Source organism: Oncorhynchus nerka, linkage group LG20, assembly GCF_034236695.1.
Source record: "Oncorhynchus nerka isolate Pitt River linkage group LG20, Oner_Uvic_2.0, whole genome shotgun sequence".
Lineage (NCBI taxonomy): Eukaryota > Metazoa > Chordata > Actinopteri > Salmoniformes > Salmonidae > Oncorhynchus > Oncorhynchus nerka.
Genome location: NC_088415.1, coordinates 69822182 through 69840069, shown reverse-complemented (window position 1 = coordinate 69840069; position 17888 = coordinate 69822182). Strand labels below are relative to the sequence as shown.

Below are 17888 nucleotides of genomic sequence, written 5' to 3'. Positions count from 1 at the left end.
GATTTAGGCATGTGTGGCTTCTAAGTACACTGACACAAATTTAAGAGCATTATAGAAGTCATAGAAAGTAGAACCAGTACTGGGTCATGTTCAGTAAGGCACACTGTAGAAACATATTTTACAACAGAAAATAAAAACCTGGCCACTTATTGGACAAGTTCAGAAAGTACCTTCCTGTTTCTAAATGTTTTCTCCCAAATGAACACAACGCTGGCCCAATGTGCCCTCTGACCTTTGTTGTCAGCAGCGATGAAGCCCAGGATGTTCTCATGGCGCAGCATGACCGTCTGGTAGATCTCAGCCTCGCGGAACCACGAGCGTTCCTCCCGAGATGAGAAGATCTTAACGGCCACCTCCTCTCCTCGCCAGCGGCCCCGCCACACCTCCCCGAACCTCCCCTTCCCAATGCTCTCCTGCAGGATAATGGTCCTTGCTATGGTCCTCTGCACCAGCAGGGGCAGGCCTGTAGAAGGGGATGGAGAGAGAGCACAGTTATGAGGCAAGGGTTTTAGGATATTTTTGAAAGCAGTTCAAGCAGACCTTGAGTAAAAAGCAAGCCATTAGATCCAAAATGTGTCTTTGTTGATAAATCCAAGGCCAGATTTTACGAACATTGAGGGAGACAGATGTACAGTCGTGGCCAAAAGTTTTGAGAATGACAAATATTAATTTTCACAAAGTCTGCAGCCTCAGTTTGTATGATGTCAATTTGCATATACTCCAGAATGTTATGAAGAGTGATCAGATGAATTGCAAAATCCCTCTTTGCCATGCAAATTAACTGAATCCCCCAAAAACATTTCCACTGCATTTCAGCCCTGCCACAAAAGGACCAGCTGAAATCATGCCAGTGTTTCTCTCGTTAACACAGGTGTGAGTGTTGACGAGGACAAGGCTGAAGATCACTCTGTCATGCTGATTGAGTTCGAATAACAGACTGGAAGCTTCAAAAGGAGGGTGGTGCTTAGAATCATTGTTCTTCCTTTGTCAATCATGGTTATCTGCAAAGGAAACACGTGCCGTCATCATTGCTTTGCACAAAAAGGGCTTCACAGGCAAGGAGATTGCTGCCAGTAAGATTGCACCTAAATTAACCATTTATCGGATCATCAAGAACTTCAAGGAGAGCGGTTCAATTGTTGTGAAGAAGGCTTCAGGGCGCCCAAGAAAGTCTGGCAAGCGCCAGGACCGTCTCCTAAAGTTGATTCAGCTGTGGGATCGGGGCACCACCAGTACAGAGCTTGCTCAGGAATGACACCAGGCAGGTGTGAGTGCATCTGCACGCACGGCGAGGCAAATACTAAGGATGGCCTGGTGTCAAGAAGAGCAGCAAAGAAGCCACTTCTCTCCAGAAAAAACATCAGGGACAGACTGATATTCTGCAAAAGGTACAGGGATCGGACTGCTGAGGACTGGGGACTGAGTCATTTTCTCTGATGAATCCCCTTTCCGATTGCTTGGGTCATCAGGAAAAAAGCTTGTCTGGAGAAGACAAGGTGAGCGCTACAATCAGTCCTGTGTCATGCCAACAGTAAAGCATCCTGAGACCATTAATGTGTGGGGCTGCTTCTCAGCCAAGGGAGTGGGCTCACTCACAATTTTGAACACAGCCATGAATAAAGAATGGTACCAACACATCCTCCGAGAGCAACTTCTCCCAACCATCCAGGAACAGTATGGTGATGAACAATGCCTTTTCCAGCATGATGGAGCACCTTGCCATAAGGCAAAAGTGATAACTAAGCGGTTCGGGGAACAAAGCATCGATATTTTAGGTCCATGGCCAGGAAACTCCCCAGACCTTAATCCCATTGAGAACTTGTGGTCAATCCTCAAGAAGCGGGTGGACAAACAAAAACCCACGAATTCTGACAAACTGCAAGCATTGATTATGCAAGAATGGGCTGCCATCAGTCAGGATGTGGCCCAGAAGTTAATTGACAGCATACCAGGGCGGATTGCAGAAGTCTTGAAAAAGAAGGGCCAACACTGCAAATATTGACTCTTTGCATCAACTTCATGTAATTGTCAACAAAAGCGTTTGACATTCATGAAATGCTTGTAATTATACTTCAGTATTCCATAGTAACATCTGACAAAAATATCTAAAGACACTGAAGCAGCAGACTTTTGTGGAAATGAATATTTGGGTCATTCTCAAAACTTTTGGCCACGACTGTACAGTAAGAAAACATCAACAGTCAGACCTGCAGCTATTCTGTTTCAAAGACGTAGAACAAAAAGTATCTGAGAATAGAACAAATTAACACTGTCTGAAGAGTTACAGTCTTCAATGTTCTCTCATTCTCTAATTTGGAGGTCCTCTGTCTGTCTGGTTTCATCTGGTGTATGTGTACATAAAACAATCTACAGCGTGCTTCTGCCCACATTCCGGCTGCCTGGCCGGTCTGCATTCTTTCCATTCTCTTAAAACTGGCCATTAAAACTCAATGAGCGGAGAGAATAGCCAGCAAGTTCGTGCCAGTTCGATGGCAGAGAAAAACAAATACTGTCCCGACCTCGCTTCAACAGAGGGTTCATTTTTTAGGCAAACTTGCCCTAACAAGAGTTACTAAATAACTTTTCATCTCAAGTTCTATGGACAGTTAATGTAAAAGCCCTTAGAGGATGATGGCCACACATGAGATGTTGACACATCAAAAGGGTTGGCTGTAAGAGTGTATGATGAGGCTATGATGATAGGTCAAAACTATGTGATTGGAAACATGAATTAGATTATATTTCTCTGATTGAATGATGGTCCTCGTCTGGTAGCAGTATGTCCCAGCCTAGCCGGCTGCTAAGATGATGTATTAATGAACACACGTCTCCTTATCATTCACTGAATCAGTCATAGCAAAGAACATTTCCAGCAGCATATTGGCTCTCATCTCGCAAACCACTCGAATTTAACAATTGAAGAGTATTGAACAACTTCTTCAATACAACCCACTGAGTATATGAGAAACTAAGAGCTCGCAAGGTCAGGATTGCAGCTCTATGGAAACAACTTCTAAGCCTTTTCAGAACAACTTACATAAGCGGTCAGTTAATGACATTTGTCTGTGCCTACAGACAGACTTGTCCATTGGGCTGATATAACTATGACACAAATCCTCAAAGTATCCCCCCACCTCTAGATGGAATACTTTAATCAATCCTAAGGGAGATTATAGCACTCCAAGGTGTGAAACCTGTATTGGTAAAGAGATGGGACGCTATTATGTTAGCTTCAGGAACATCTTAATGAGGATAAAACTGGACATATTGTACAGAGCATTATGGGTCCTGTAATAGACCATGCTACACCTCTAAGCTCAGCCATCTGTTGAAAATGTATCTCCCAAAGAGTGTGATAAATGTACAGTACATCAAACTACAAAACCCACCTGATCCGGAGCCTGAGGTGGTCATGTCGTAGATGAGGTCTTTGAGGGTGTGGCCGTCAGCTAGGAAGGGGTGGTCCATGGTAGGGTCTTCCTCGTTGGGCACACGGCGGTGGACGACAGAGCGGCTGTGGCACACGTAGAACACCAGCAGCAGCACAAAGCACAGCACACACACTGGCCCTGCGATGACAGCCGCCAGGGCTACTGGGCTCAGGGGGCGTACGGGCTGTGGGGACTAAGAAGGGGTGGGGGGGCGGGGGATGATCCAATCGCTGATTACATTTTTGTACAACACCCCTCATTTTGATGTCCCCACAAACGACTTCAACGACAGGCCGTCTCAGTCTGAAGTATGTAGCAAACATAGAGCAGGGGAAAAATTATGTTTGAGTCATCAGGCAACCGGCTATCACCAATCGCAGGAAATCAGTCAGTCCGTAAGAGACAGTTTCCATCAAAATAACTTCCTTACATAATACACACAGCTTTTTTGGGAGTGATAACAAAGTAAGAACTGATAGGATTCCTTTGAAAACACTGCAACAGCCTTGTTGAAACAACAAAAGCATTTCCCAATACTGGCTAGACTTTCTCATATTGACTTGCTGAGAATCAGAAAAGTGTAATCTGCACACAGCGCTGAGACGTGAGAGTGATCAAATATTAAAATGGTACTTTAAGTCAGGCGCTTTCTTTTCTCAGAATAAGGGCCGTCGTGGGACTTCATTACGAAGAATCAAAACTTGCTTCTGGAGCTTTTAAACCGTTCAACTGCCTGGCCACTGCCTGTCAAATATTTCCAATATTCACAGCTGCACACATCGAGAGGAAGGCTTACTAATGGCTCTGCTATTGCTGTGACACAGCTGAATGACACTACTGTATGGTGAGACAGAGGACATCTGCTGACTATCATACTGAAAAGCACAGCATGGAGGCAGTTTCAGACCCATGACCAAGAATGACAGCACTGAGGTACTTATTTCTGACCACAAGAGCTAAACCTGACAGTGTGTCCAGGCAAGGACATTGCCTCAGACATAAACAATATTCAGTGACATATAGGACCAGTTTCCTTATCAAAGATTAACCCTCTGGAGTCTAAGCTGGTGGCTTATTTGATGAAACATTTGGCATTACTGCCATTAGCCCATAGAAATGCATTGAATAACAGATTCACTACATGGAACAACAAGATAGTCAAAAAGGAAGTTTGTTCTGAAGTGTCTATCTGAGAGAAATAAGAAAGATGGGGAAACACGGACATGAATTTAACCCCTTATTTTAGGTACTAAACTATCTCCATATATAGTTCTATTAATTTTTTAAACTAGTACTGGGAACCATCAGACAAATTGTATGAGCAAACCAACAGACAAGTACGTGTTTGTGAGAGTCATCTTTCCAGAGAGGTCATAATAGTTTTTAGAACAAACCATTCGGATGTAACAGTAGTTTTCATGAGTAGACTAATTTTTGTGATGTCTCAATCTGACTAACACCCCTCTAGCTCTGCACCCTTTCACCACAGATGCAGAAGGGCGATATCGGCGGATGCCGTGGATTGAGACGCATCCCATGCAAAAAAACATCTCCAGCTTAAAACAGACAGATTGATGGGGATTTGTTGTTTGTTGTTTGGCCGAGATTTTTTTTAGTCGAGCAGTGGCAAATATATATTTAAAACATGTATGGCACACGAGGATGCCACGGGGATGGCACACCAGTATCATATTTACCTCAAATTACCATCAATTCTAATCTAAAATATTTGTTTGATTACGCTAATTTCTGTTGATGCATTCAATATATTATTTATACTACAGTCTTACTGTTGACATTGTAGGAGTGGACACGTTGTTTGCAGAGCGTACAACCTAGGCTACACTTGTGAGAGAAGTTTTGGTTTATTTTTATTCTATTTAGAAGTTGTCAATTTATTAATTGTCTTGTTTGGAGCGCTCCTGTCAATCTTGAGTAAGCACACACACCTGATTACGCATAGGAGTAGGCTAGGCTACCTGGCTTGCGTGAAAATGTAGACTTATAAATGCCCATTTGGGGGTCTGATACTATTTCTGATTGTCTTAACTCAACATCACTGTGTAGCTTCTCAAAGTAATTTGTTTACCTACTGTTTGAGGCAAAGCAAAGTCTGTTTTTACATCCATTGAGAATGAAAATAGTTCAACGTAGCCCATTTGAAAAATCTTTCCTGCGCTCTCCCTTTCAAAAACCACTCAGAGTGAAAGGGGGAAAAAATGTCATGCTCGGAATCGGTGGAAACGTCATAAAATAGGCCTACCTGATTACTTCTTATCCCTTACGCAACTAACCCACAGTTGTGTCTTTCCGGAGCTCAGTGGCCCAGGAAATTGAGTGCCCAGAATATTTTGTTAAATGTTGCAAGTTTGCTAGCACCAGCTTCAAGCCAGACAAAGTTAATAGTTAAAACAGGTCATGCGTAGCCAATGTGATTTATAGGATATTTTCTACAGGCTGCAATGTTTTTATTCGAGTGGCTTTATGTATGCTATTGTTACATATTGTCAATGGAAGTTACTTTTAGATTTGTATAATTAACTGGCCCCTCCGTCACAACGTTACCTGAACGCCCATCTGCGGCCCGCTAATCGTTAGCTGTCTTATCGGCTGCTATTTGAATAGGTCTATCAGACCTAATTTTCTTGGGCCACTATAACTATTTTGCCAATTGGATTGGTCCCTTCTACCACACGGAACCCCACTAATCTGCCGACGGAAATGCACGAGGTGGCTAAGAACAGACCTCCATCTACTGCCAGCTTGCTACCCATGGCCCGGCTAGCTGTCTGAATCGCCGTGACCCCAACCAACCTCACTACTCAGTGGACCCTTATGATCACTCGGCTAAGCATGCCTCTCCTTAATGTCAATATGCCTTGTCCATTACTGTTCTGGTTAGTGTTTATTGGCTTATTTCACCGTAGAGCCTCTAGCCCTGCTCATTATACCTTATCCAACCTTTCAGTTCCACCACCCACATATGTGATGACATCACCTGGTATCAATGATATTTCTAGAGACAATATCTCTCTCAATCACTCAATGTATTCACATCCTACCATACCTTTGTCTGTACATTATACATTGAAGCGATTTTATCGCCCCCAGAAACCTTCTCCTTTTACTCTCTGTTCCGGACGTCCTACACGACCAATTCTCATAGCTTTGAGCCGTACCCTTATCCTACTCCTCTGTTCCTCTGGTGATGTAGAGGTGAATCCAGGCCCTGCAGTGCCTAAGCTCCACTCCTATTCCCCAGGCGCTCTCTTTTGATAACTTCTGTAACTGTAATAGCCTTGGTTTCATGCATGTTAACATTAGAAGCCTCCTCCCTAAGTTTGTTTTATTCACTGCTTTAGCACACTCTGCCAACCCGGATGTCCTAGCCGTGTCTGAATTCTGGCTTAGGAAGACCACCAAAAACTCTGAAATCTCAATCCCTAACTACAACATTTTCAGACAAGATAGAATGGCCAAAGGGGGCGGTGTTGCAATCTACTGCAGAGATAGCCTGCAGAGTTCTGTCCTACTGTCCAGGTCTGTACCCAAACAATTTGAACTTCTACTTCTAAAAATCCACCTCTAAAAACAAGTCTCTCACCGTTGCCGCCTGCTATATATAGACCACCCTCTGCCCCCAGCTGTGCTCTGGACACCATATGTGAACTGATTGGCCCCCATCTATCTTCAGAGCTCATACTGCTAGGTGACCTAAACTGGGACATGCTTAAAACTACTTGGTGACAGGGGGCAGTATTTTCACATCTGGATGAAATGCCCAAATTCAACTGCCTGCTACTCATCCCCAGAAGATATGCATATTATTAATAGATTTGGATAGAAAACACGCTGAAGTTTCTAAAACTGTTTGAATCATGTCTGTGAGTATAACAGAACTTATTTAGCAGGCAAAACCCAAGGACAAACCATTCAGATTTATTTTTGAGGTCACTCTCTTTTCAATGAGTTTTCATTGGAATCCAGATTTCTAAGGGACCTTCTTGCAGTCCCTACCGCTTCCACTGGATGTCAACAGTCTTTAGAAATTGGTTGAGGTTTTTCCTTTGTGTAATGAAGAAGTAGCCCTGTTCAGAACGAGGGTCACTTCAAGTGTACTGTTAGAGGCGCATGACCAGAAAGCTAGCTACAGTTTGTTTTCCTCCTGTATTGAACACAGATCATCCCGTCTTCAATTTTATTGATTATTAACGTTTAAAAATACCTAAAGTTGTATTACAAAAGTAGTTTGAAATGTTTTGGCAAAGTTTACAGGTAACTTTTGAGATATTTTGTAGTCACGTTGCGCAAGTTGGAACCAGTGTTTTTCTGGATCAAACGCACCAAATAAATGGACATTTTGGATATATATCGACGGAATTAATCGAACAAAAGGACCATTTGTGATGTTTATGGGACATATTGTAGTGCCAACAAAAGAAGCTCGTCAAACGTAAGGCATGAATTATATTTTTATTTCTGCGTTTTGTGTCGCGCCTGCAGTGTTGAAATATGCTTTTCTCTCTTTGTTGACGGAGGTGCTATCCTCAGATAATAGCATCGTTTGCTTCCGCTGAAAAGCCGTTTTGAAATCGGACATGTTGGCTGGATTCACAACAAGTGTAGCTTTAATTTGGTATCTTACATGTGTGATTTCATGAACGTTCAATTTTTATAGTAATTTATTTGAATTTGGCGCTCTGCATTTTGACTGGCTTTTGGCCAGGTGGGACGCGTCCCACATATCCCAGAGAGGTTAACACCCAAGTCATCATACAATCTAAGCTTGATGCCCTCAATCTCACACAAATTATCAATGAACCTACCAGGTACCACCCCAAAGCCATAAACACGGGCACCCTCATAGATATCATCCTAACCAACTTGCCCTCTAAATACCCCTCTGCTGTTTTCAACCAAGATCTCAGCGATCACTGCCTCATTTCCTGCACCCGTAATGGGTCAGAGGTCAAACGACCTCCACTCATCACTGTCAAATGCTCCCTGGAACACTTCAGCGAGCAGGCCTTTCTAATTGACCTGGCCCGGGTATCCTGGAAGGATATTGACCTCATCCCGAACTACAACAATCTCTGAAACTGGAAACACTTATCTCCCTCACTATCTTTAAGCACCAGCTGTCAGAGCAGCTCACAGATTACTGCACCTGTACATAGCCCATCTATAAGTTAGCCCAAACAACTCTTCCACTACTGTATTTATTTATTTATTTATTTAGCTCCTTTGCACCCCATTATTTCTATTTCTACTTTGCACATTCTTCCACTGCAAATCTACCATTCTAGTGTTTACTTGCTATATTGTATTTACCTCGCCACCATGGCCTTTTTCTACTGTATTATTGACTGTATGTTTATTTTAATCCATGTGTAACTCTGTTGTTGTATGTGTCGAACTGCTTTGCTTTATCTTGGCCAAGTCGCAATTGTAAATGAGAACTTGTTCTCAACTTGCCTACCTGGTTAAAAAAAGTGAAATATTATTTTTGATAGAATTTGGATGAACCACATCACATTGATTTTGAGATATGAAGACTACTATTAATTAAATTAAACTGTTCCACCAAAATGTGTACATGAGAATCCTAACTGGCACGCAGATCAGTTGAAATTATATTGTAGGAGAAGGGTTCAGACTAAAAAGCATGTTCAATGGAAATCGAATTTGCCTCAGTGTCCAGCAGGGTTTCTGTTGTGGGCCCTGACAACGTGACCGGCATTTTTATTTATTTATATGCATTAGTAGGTGTTTAACTCATTACCAACTGTGCTCAGAATGACAGAAATAACATTTAGATTATGGTAACTCATTTTAACAGAACATGCAACTTCTGTAATGAAGCAGTCAAAAAAATGTAATTTTCAAACATTTGCCAAAATGCAATTAGCTGGAAAACACCATTCTAAACAGGGCACCTGATACCAGTGATTCCATGTGAACTAGATGATAGTACGAATGCAGAGCGCAGGTGACATACCGATATTCTACTGTAGAATAGTGAGTGGAGGATCTTCGAACATGCTTTACAAATAATTGTGTCACCATCAGTTTTCTGCATCACTGTTCAGAGTGCGTCGCACAATACCAAATCAATTCAGATAGTTCTACGTAACAGAGACTCAGATTATTCATTATAAAATGTGAAACCACAAACTGGCCTCAGGGAATTTCATATTATTCTGTACGTGTGACATGTTACATTTGGTAAGGTTACAGATAATGTGAATGTAAAGCAACCCAAAGAATGAGAGTTCAACTTTAGCATTTTAGCAACTTTTCAATTACTTAGCATTGTTGGATTCGGGATAAACTTTGAACATTGAGATATTAAATAAATGATAGATCAGAAGCATAGATTATAAGGAGTGAAATAGACTAGGTTTTATGTCAGAAGTTAATGATTTTCTGTAGAAAGACGGAGTGGATTTGGAATGTGTTGGGTGGATGGGAGGAGATCACAGGATTGCTATAGGGGAGCGGATGGACATCTGTGTATTAGGCGAAGGAGGGGTTGAGGTCAGGTTAGATCCCCTGAATGGAGTAATAAGGGTTTATTACCCTATTGCCCTCTTCCTGTGGAACCATAAGCTGTAAGGATTGGAGAGAAGGAGGAGTGTCTAAAGTGGGATATACAGTTGAAGTCGGGGGTTTACATACACTTAGGTTGGAGTCATTAAAACTCGTATTTCAAACACTCCACAAATTTCTTGTTAACCTCTTAACAAACTATAGTTTTGGCAAGTCGGTTAGGACATCTACTTTGTACATGACACAAGTAATTTTTCAAACAATTGTTTACAGACAGATTATTTCACTTATAATTCACTGTATCACAATGCCAGTGTGTCAGATGTTTACATACACTAAGTTGACTGTGCCTTTAACTTCTTATGGCTGCAGGGGCAGTATTGAGTAGCTTGGATGAAAGGTGCCCAGAGTAAACGGCCTGCTCCTCAGTCCCAGTTGCTAATATATGCATATTATTGGTAGTATTGGATAGAAAAACCCCTGAAGTTTCTAAAACTGTTTGAATGATGTATGTGAGTATAACAGAACTCACATGGCAGGCAAAAACCGAGGAAGAAATCCAAACAGGAAGTGAGTAATTGGGGAATTGAAACCAGGTGTGTAAGACAAAGACACAGCCTAGTGGTTAGCTCATTGGGCTAGTAACCGAAAGGTTGCAAGGTCGAATCCCCGAGCTTACAAGGTACACATCTGTCGTTCTGCCCCTGAACAGGCAGTTAACCCACTGTTCCTAGGCCGTCATTGAAAATAAGAATTTGTTCTTAACTGACTTGCCTAGTTAAATAAAGGTAAAATTTTTAAAAAAAAGTTACTGGCAGATAGCCATTTCCTGGTCACGCGCATTTTTACATGATAGCGACCTGCGTTCCATGGCTCCTCTACACACAAAGGAATTCTCAGTTTGGAACTTTGAAGATTTATGATAAAAACATCCTAAAGATTGATTCTGTACTTAGTTTGAAATGTTTCTACGACCTGTAACATAACTTTTTGAAGTTTTTGTCGAACGTTATGCCTGACCTGCACGACCGTTTGGATATGTGTACCTAACGCCCTAACAAAAGTAGCTACTTGGACATAAATAATGGACATTATCGAACAAAGCAAACATTTATTGTGGAACTGCGATTCCTGGAATGCATTCTGATGAAGATCATCAAAGTTAAGAGAATATTTATAATGTCATTTCTGAATTCTGTTGACTCCAACATGGCGGAAAATTGTATTTGTTTTCTGAGCGCTGTCTCAGATTATTGCATGGTTTGCTTTTTCTGTAGAGTTTTTAAAAAATCTGACACAGCGCTTGCATTAAGGACTGGTATATCTATATTTCCATGTCTAACACTTGAATTTTCATCGACATTTATAATGAGTATTTCTGTAAAATTATGAACTAGTGAAAAAAAACGCACCAATGTATACAGAGATTCTTATATAAATATGAACTTTATCAAACAAAACATACATGTATTGTGTAACATGTAGTCATATGAGTGTCATCTGATGAAGATCATCAAAGGTTAGTGATTCATTTGATCTCTATTTGTGTTTGTGTGACTCCTCTCTTTGGCTGGAAAAATGGCTGTGTTTTTCTTTAGCTTGGTGGTGACCTAACAATCGTTTGTGGTGCTTTCGCTGTAAAGCCTATTTGAAATCGGACACTGTGGTGGTATTAACAACAAGATTACCTTTAAAACGGTATAAGATAACCGGCCGCGACCGGGAGGTCTGTGGGGTGACGCACAATTGGCCTAGCGTCGTCTGGGTTAGGGAGGGTTTGGCTGGTAGGGAAATCCTTGTCTCATTGCGCACCAGCGACTCATGTGGCGGGCCGGGCACAGTGCGCGCTAACCAAGGTTGCCAGGTGCACGGTGTTTCCTACGACACATTGGTGCGGCTGGCTTCCGGGTTGGATGGCGCTGTGTTAAGAAGCAGTGCGGCTTGGTTGGGTTGTGTATCGGAGGACGCATGACTTTCAACCTTCGTCTCTCCCGAGCCCATACGGGAGTTGTAGCGATGAGACAAGATAGTAACTACTAAACAATTGGATACCAGGAAATTGGGGAGAAAAAGGGGTAAAATTCAACAACAAACAAACGGTATAAGATACCGTTTGAGGAATTTTTATTATGAGATTTCTGTTTTGAATTTGGCGCCCTGCACTTTCACTGGCTGTTGTCATATCGATCCCGTTAATGGGATTGCAGCCCAAAGAAGTGGCTTTAGAAGCTTCTGATAGGCTACCATCAAACCCAGTGCCTCTTTGCTTGACATCATGGGAAAATCCTAAGAAATCAGCCAAGAGCTCAATAAAAAATTGGAGACCTCCACAAGTCTGGTTCATCCTTGGGAGCAATTTCCAAACGCCTGAAGGTACCACGTTCATCTGTACAAACAATAGTACGCAAGTATAAATACCATGGGACCACGCAGCCGTCATGCCGCTCAGCAAGGAAGAGGCCACTGCTCCAAAACCACCATAAAAAAGCCAGACTACAGTTTGCAACAGCACATGGGGACAAAGACCGTACTTTTTGGAGAAATGTCCTCTGGTCTGTTGAAACAAAAATAGAACTGTTTGGCCATAATGACCATCGTTATGTTTGGATGAAAAGGGGGAGGCTTGCAAGCCAAAGAACACCATCCCAACCGTGAATCACAGGGGTGGCAGCATCATGTTGTGGGGGTGCTTTGCAGCAGGAGGGACTGGTGCACTTCACAAACTAGATGGCATCATGAGAAAGGGAAATTATGTGGATATATTGAAGCAACATCTCCAGACATTAGTCAGGAAGTTAAAGCTTGGTCGCAAATGGGTCTTCCAAATGGACAATGACCCCAAGCATACTTCCAAAATAGCACAAAGTCAAGGTATTGGAGTGGCCATCACAAAGCCCTGACCTCAATCCTATAGAAAATGTGTGGGCAAAACTGAAAAAGGACACCTACAAACCTGACTCAGTTACACCAGCTCTGTCAGAGGAATGGGCCAAAATTCACCCAACTTATTGTGGGAAGCTTGTGGAAGGCTACCCAAAATGTTTGACACAAGTTAAACAATTTATAGGCAATGCTACCAAATACTAATTGATTGTATGTAAACTTCTGACCCACTGGGAATGTGATGAAAGAAATTAAAGCTGAAAAACAAAAATCGCTCTACTATTATTCTGACATTTCACACATTCTTAAAATAAAGTGGTGATCCTAACTGACATAAAACAGGGCATTTTTACTAGGATTAAATGTCAGGAATTGTGAAAAACTGAGTTTAAATGTACATGGCTAAGGTGTATGTACATTTCCGACTTCAACTGTATATACTTGTGATGGTGAGAAATTATTTTTGGTCTGAATACAGCAGTGTCAACCCTTTGGGAAGAATTAAACTTGGTTAAGCTTCTCTAGTGTCCGCGAGTTATTTACTCAGAAAAATAAGAACCTAACAGCATGTAAGATAACCTGCCTAGCTAATGTTAGCTAGCTAGAATTCGTAACATTTTGTACATTTTTCTAAGTCGTGAAATATTGTATGTTTTGCAAATTATTAACATACTGTATAACACAAATTGTAATTCATAAAATATCATATGAAATGGGCAATGTACATCCACAAATTAATACATACCACACGAAACATAACATTTCATACTAAAATGGAGGGTGCCAAATTTACGTACTGAATAATACGAAATGCTCTGAGACCAAGTTGAAAACCAATTACTGCAAAGTTAAACAAACCATAAAACTCTATGCACAAGGACTACTTTCAAAAATTTCCACTGAACATGAAAAAAAACTATTTACTTACAGTGCAGATGCAAAGTTTGGTAACAGAATGATGGTTTGTGCGGTCATTTTGTTACCAAACTTTGCATCTGCACTGTTCTTCGAGTAAAAGTGTTTTGTAAAAATGTATGTGGAAACTGTCAAACATTGTTCTTGTGCATTGAGTTGTATGGTTTAACTTTGCAGTCATTGGTTTTTGTTTGACATGTATTCTAAAGTGAAAAATCAGTCTCCATGCCATTGTTCTCGTGTTGTTGCCCATTCCTAATCCCTACCCCAAAGCATTTTTGTATATCTGAAATGATTAAGAAACTATAAGCAATATGGTAATATGATGAGAGGTATGGTAATATGTTGGGCAACATTTTCACCATACCACTTCCTTCCATTTACTCCCTTCAGATCTACTGTACACAGTTGCACTGCAATTGCCTATGAACTAGTGGTGGATTTGGAGCAGGGCATGCGAGTGTGTGAGAGATGAGACTCGAGCCATATCAGACACTTACATGTCAACGAGTAGTCGCCCGGATCAGGGTCTTTGTTACACATGTCTGTGTTGCAGCAGACAGGGACCACCCCAGTGTTCTCTTTTTTCGATGGGGCGCAGACAAATGGCCTGTCCTTAGGGATGAGGTCTGCCTCAGGTAAACACATGCTCCCCTGTGCCACCATCTTACTGCCTGACTTCACGAAGGACACAAAGCACAGGCCGTCTGTGTAGCAGGTGCTGTTACTACACCACTGGCAGTGGCACTGCAATGCTAAAGGAGGAAAGAGAGAAAGGTAGTTATTGATTACACTTAACACAGAAAAAAAAAAGGGACATGGGTCTTTCTATAAACTAAAGTATCCGTGAGCATGTCTTGTAGTGGACAGCTGTTTGGAGCTGATACAAAGTAATTAATGACCATTTGCCTTTTTTTGTGTCAAAATATTAAGCTGTAAAAGGGGGGGGGGAACATCGATACTCTCAATATAATTAATGAGTTGAATCAAACCCTGTTTAAACAGGGGTGTTAACATTTAAATGTTAAAAACAAAGTTGGGATCTTTAACGTTAAGAAAAAAAATCACTAACCAAAAAAACAAACAATCTTACCCATTTAATTATAATCACAGTGCAGTTATCACAAAACATTATTTTCTGTGTCATAGCGAATAGGTGAAGGCATGCAAGATGAAGATTACCAAAACACACAGTGCATTCTGAAAGTACTCAGACACTCAGCACATTTTCTTACGTTACAGCCTTATTCTAAAATGTATTTAAATTTAAAAAAATATCAATCTACACACAATCCCCCATAATGAAAAAGCAAAAAACAGGTTTAGAAATCTTAGCAAATGTATAAAAAAAAAAAAACAGAAATATCTTATTTACATAAGTATTCAGACCCTTTGCTATGAGACTTAAAATTGAGCTCAGGTGCATCCTGTTTCCATTGATCATCCTTGCAATGTTTCTACAACTTGGAGTCCGCTTGTGGTAAATTCAATTGATTGGACATGATTTGGAAAGGCACACAACTGTCTATATAAAAAGGTCCCACAGTTGACTGTGCATGTCAGAGCAAAACCAAGGATTGTGTTGAAGCACAGATCTGGGTTTGGGTACCAAAAAAATTCTGCAGCATTGAAGGTCCACAAGAACAAAGAGGCCTCCATCATTCTTGAATGGAAGAAGTTTGGAAACACCAAGACAATTCCTAGAGCTGGCTACCCGGCAAAACTGAGCAATCGGGGGAGAAGGGCCTTGGTCAGGGAGGTTAACCTCAGGGGCAGAAAGACAGATTTTTACCTTGTCAGCTCGAGGAATCGATCCAGCAACCTTTCGGTTACTGGCCCAACGCTCTAACCACTTTGCTACCTGAAGCCCCAAATACATATGAGATGAGTAATGCATGATACGAAGGCATTAAGGAAATGAAACACTAGCCACTTTAATAAAGCGGCCAGTGATTCCTAAGCGATGTCTATAGGCAGCATCCTCTGATATGCTGGAGATGGCTGTTTAACAGTAAGTGTTGTAATATATAATACAATACAGTATATACATATGAAATGGGTGATGCAATGTGTAAAACACAATTTAAAAAGTGACTAAGATACCATAGAATAGTGTGGAGTGCAGGTTATACATGCGAGATGAGTAATTCTAGATACAGAAACATTAAAGTAGCTAGTGATCCATTTCTAAAAGTGGCCAGTGATTCCTAATCTATGTCCATAGGCAGCCGCCTCTGATGTGTTAGTGATGGCTGTTTAGCAGTCTGATGAGATTGAAAAACAGCTTCTGTCTCTTGGTCCCAGCTTTGATGCATTCAAAACATATTGGAGTTATTTTCATTAAATAAACTGTGATTTATTAGACATACAGTGATATGAACAAAATTAGAAAGACTGCATGGGGGCTTTAATACCTGTCAAATACTTGCTTCCTCTGTCCTAAGAAGAGTTCAATTGCATTTCCTTGATTTGTTTCATCCTCAAAACCCATTGGATGAGAAGGTCAGAGGTCCTTCCCTCTCACCTTATACAATGGGTTTTGAGAAGGTGAGAAGAGAGGAATCGAGATTCTCCCCTTGATTTCCCCTCCCCCCCGATTCCTCACCTCCCTTTCAAAGCATATTGGGGGAGAGGAGTGAAGGTTCCTCCCCTCAGGCTAAAATGTACTTTCAAGCAGAGGCAAGGAGTAGAGGAAACGAGGACAGAGGAAGCAATAATTCGACAGCTAGTTCAGACACAGACTCACACAAAATTTGTATTGATTATGATTTCATTATTATTACAATATTTCAATGATTTTGTTGACAGAACCCTTGTACTATATTACATATTAAAACAAAATAAGTATAGCCAAGTCAACACCTTAACATTTCTCTGTTTGTCCGGAATATAAACCAGCCATTGAAAATTGGCATTCTTTGTGCACAACAGGTAAGGATGTTCTTTCAGAGCAGTAATTTCAGGATAAATGTGATCACAGCAGCTGTGGTTTGTAAGTAGCCTACACAATGTGGTTGATAGTGGGTTGCAACCGCAGATGCTACAGGACACACCGTAAGTAGCTGGAAAGTGTTGCTAATGCTTTTACTGCAACAGGAGAGTCCAGACTCTAGAGAGTTCTTATTCGTCAGCCTTTGGTCCCATTTCTCAGGTTACACAGGGAGGCTGGAAGGAGGTGTGTGTGTGTGTGTGTGTGTGTAACAGTGGCACCATGCAGAGCTGCAGCTAACACAGGCCAGATGTAGTGGGCCCTGCAATATACTCAACCTGCAGCGAGCTCCTGTGACCACACACACACACACACACAAACATCGGAGGAGCAACAGGCCAAACCTCAAAACAGCCTTGCATCAAACCACAGGGTACAATTAAAGCAGTTTGGGATAGCAGTCTGGCTAGACGGACTTCTAGAGCTCTGGTTTGAAACAAGACCGGAGAGGGAGATAGAGGCCGGCCATTAAAGGAATGCTAGGAGTAAATGGACATCTGCTGCATTCCTAGAGAGAATCTTGGGGTCGGGACTTGAGTGGGAGTTGTAATGGCAGCAGTACTGCAGAGAGAGTCAGGGGAGGGAGAGTAGTTATGTGAGAGAGAATGGGCCATGGTAGAGTGGCAGTCTGATCATGTATCCTGTAGCACCGACTGAGGGATCCATCAAACCTGAGATAACTATTGTTTTAACTATGCTTTGTGGAAAAAATAAAAATGGTTTTCCCAGGGGAAGAAAGTTACTTTGGAAGGGACAACAACTAATAGATATAAAAAATAAAGACTACTTTTTAAAACGTTTTTGAATAGATATCTGATAAAGAAACTACTTTAAAAAACATTCAGTGCATAACCTACTTAAGTATTCAGACCCTTTTGTTATGAGACTCAAAATTGAGCTCAGGTACATCCTGTTTCCATTGATCATCCTTGAGATGTTTCTACAACTTGACTGGAGTCCACTTGTGGTAAATTCAATTGATTGGACATTATTTGGAAAGGCACACACTTATCTATATAAAAAGGTCCCACAGTTGACAGTGCATGTCAGAGCAAAAACCAAGCCATGAGGTCGAAGCAATTGTCCGTAGAGCTCAGAGACAGGATTGTGTCGAGGCAAAG

General features: G+C 41.4%; 1 pseudogene; it reads right to left on the bottom strand.

Moving 5' to 3' along the window:
* LOC115103031 (TGF-beta receptor type-1-like) overlaps positions 1-17888 on the bottom strand; it is an 85720-nt pseudogene that overhangs the window by 27938 nt on the left and 39894 nt on the right.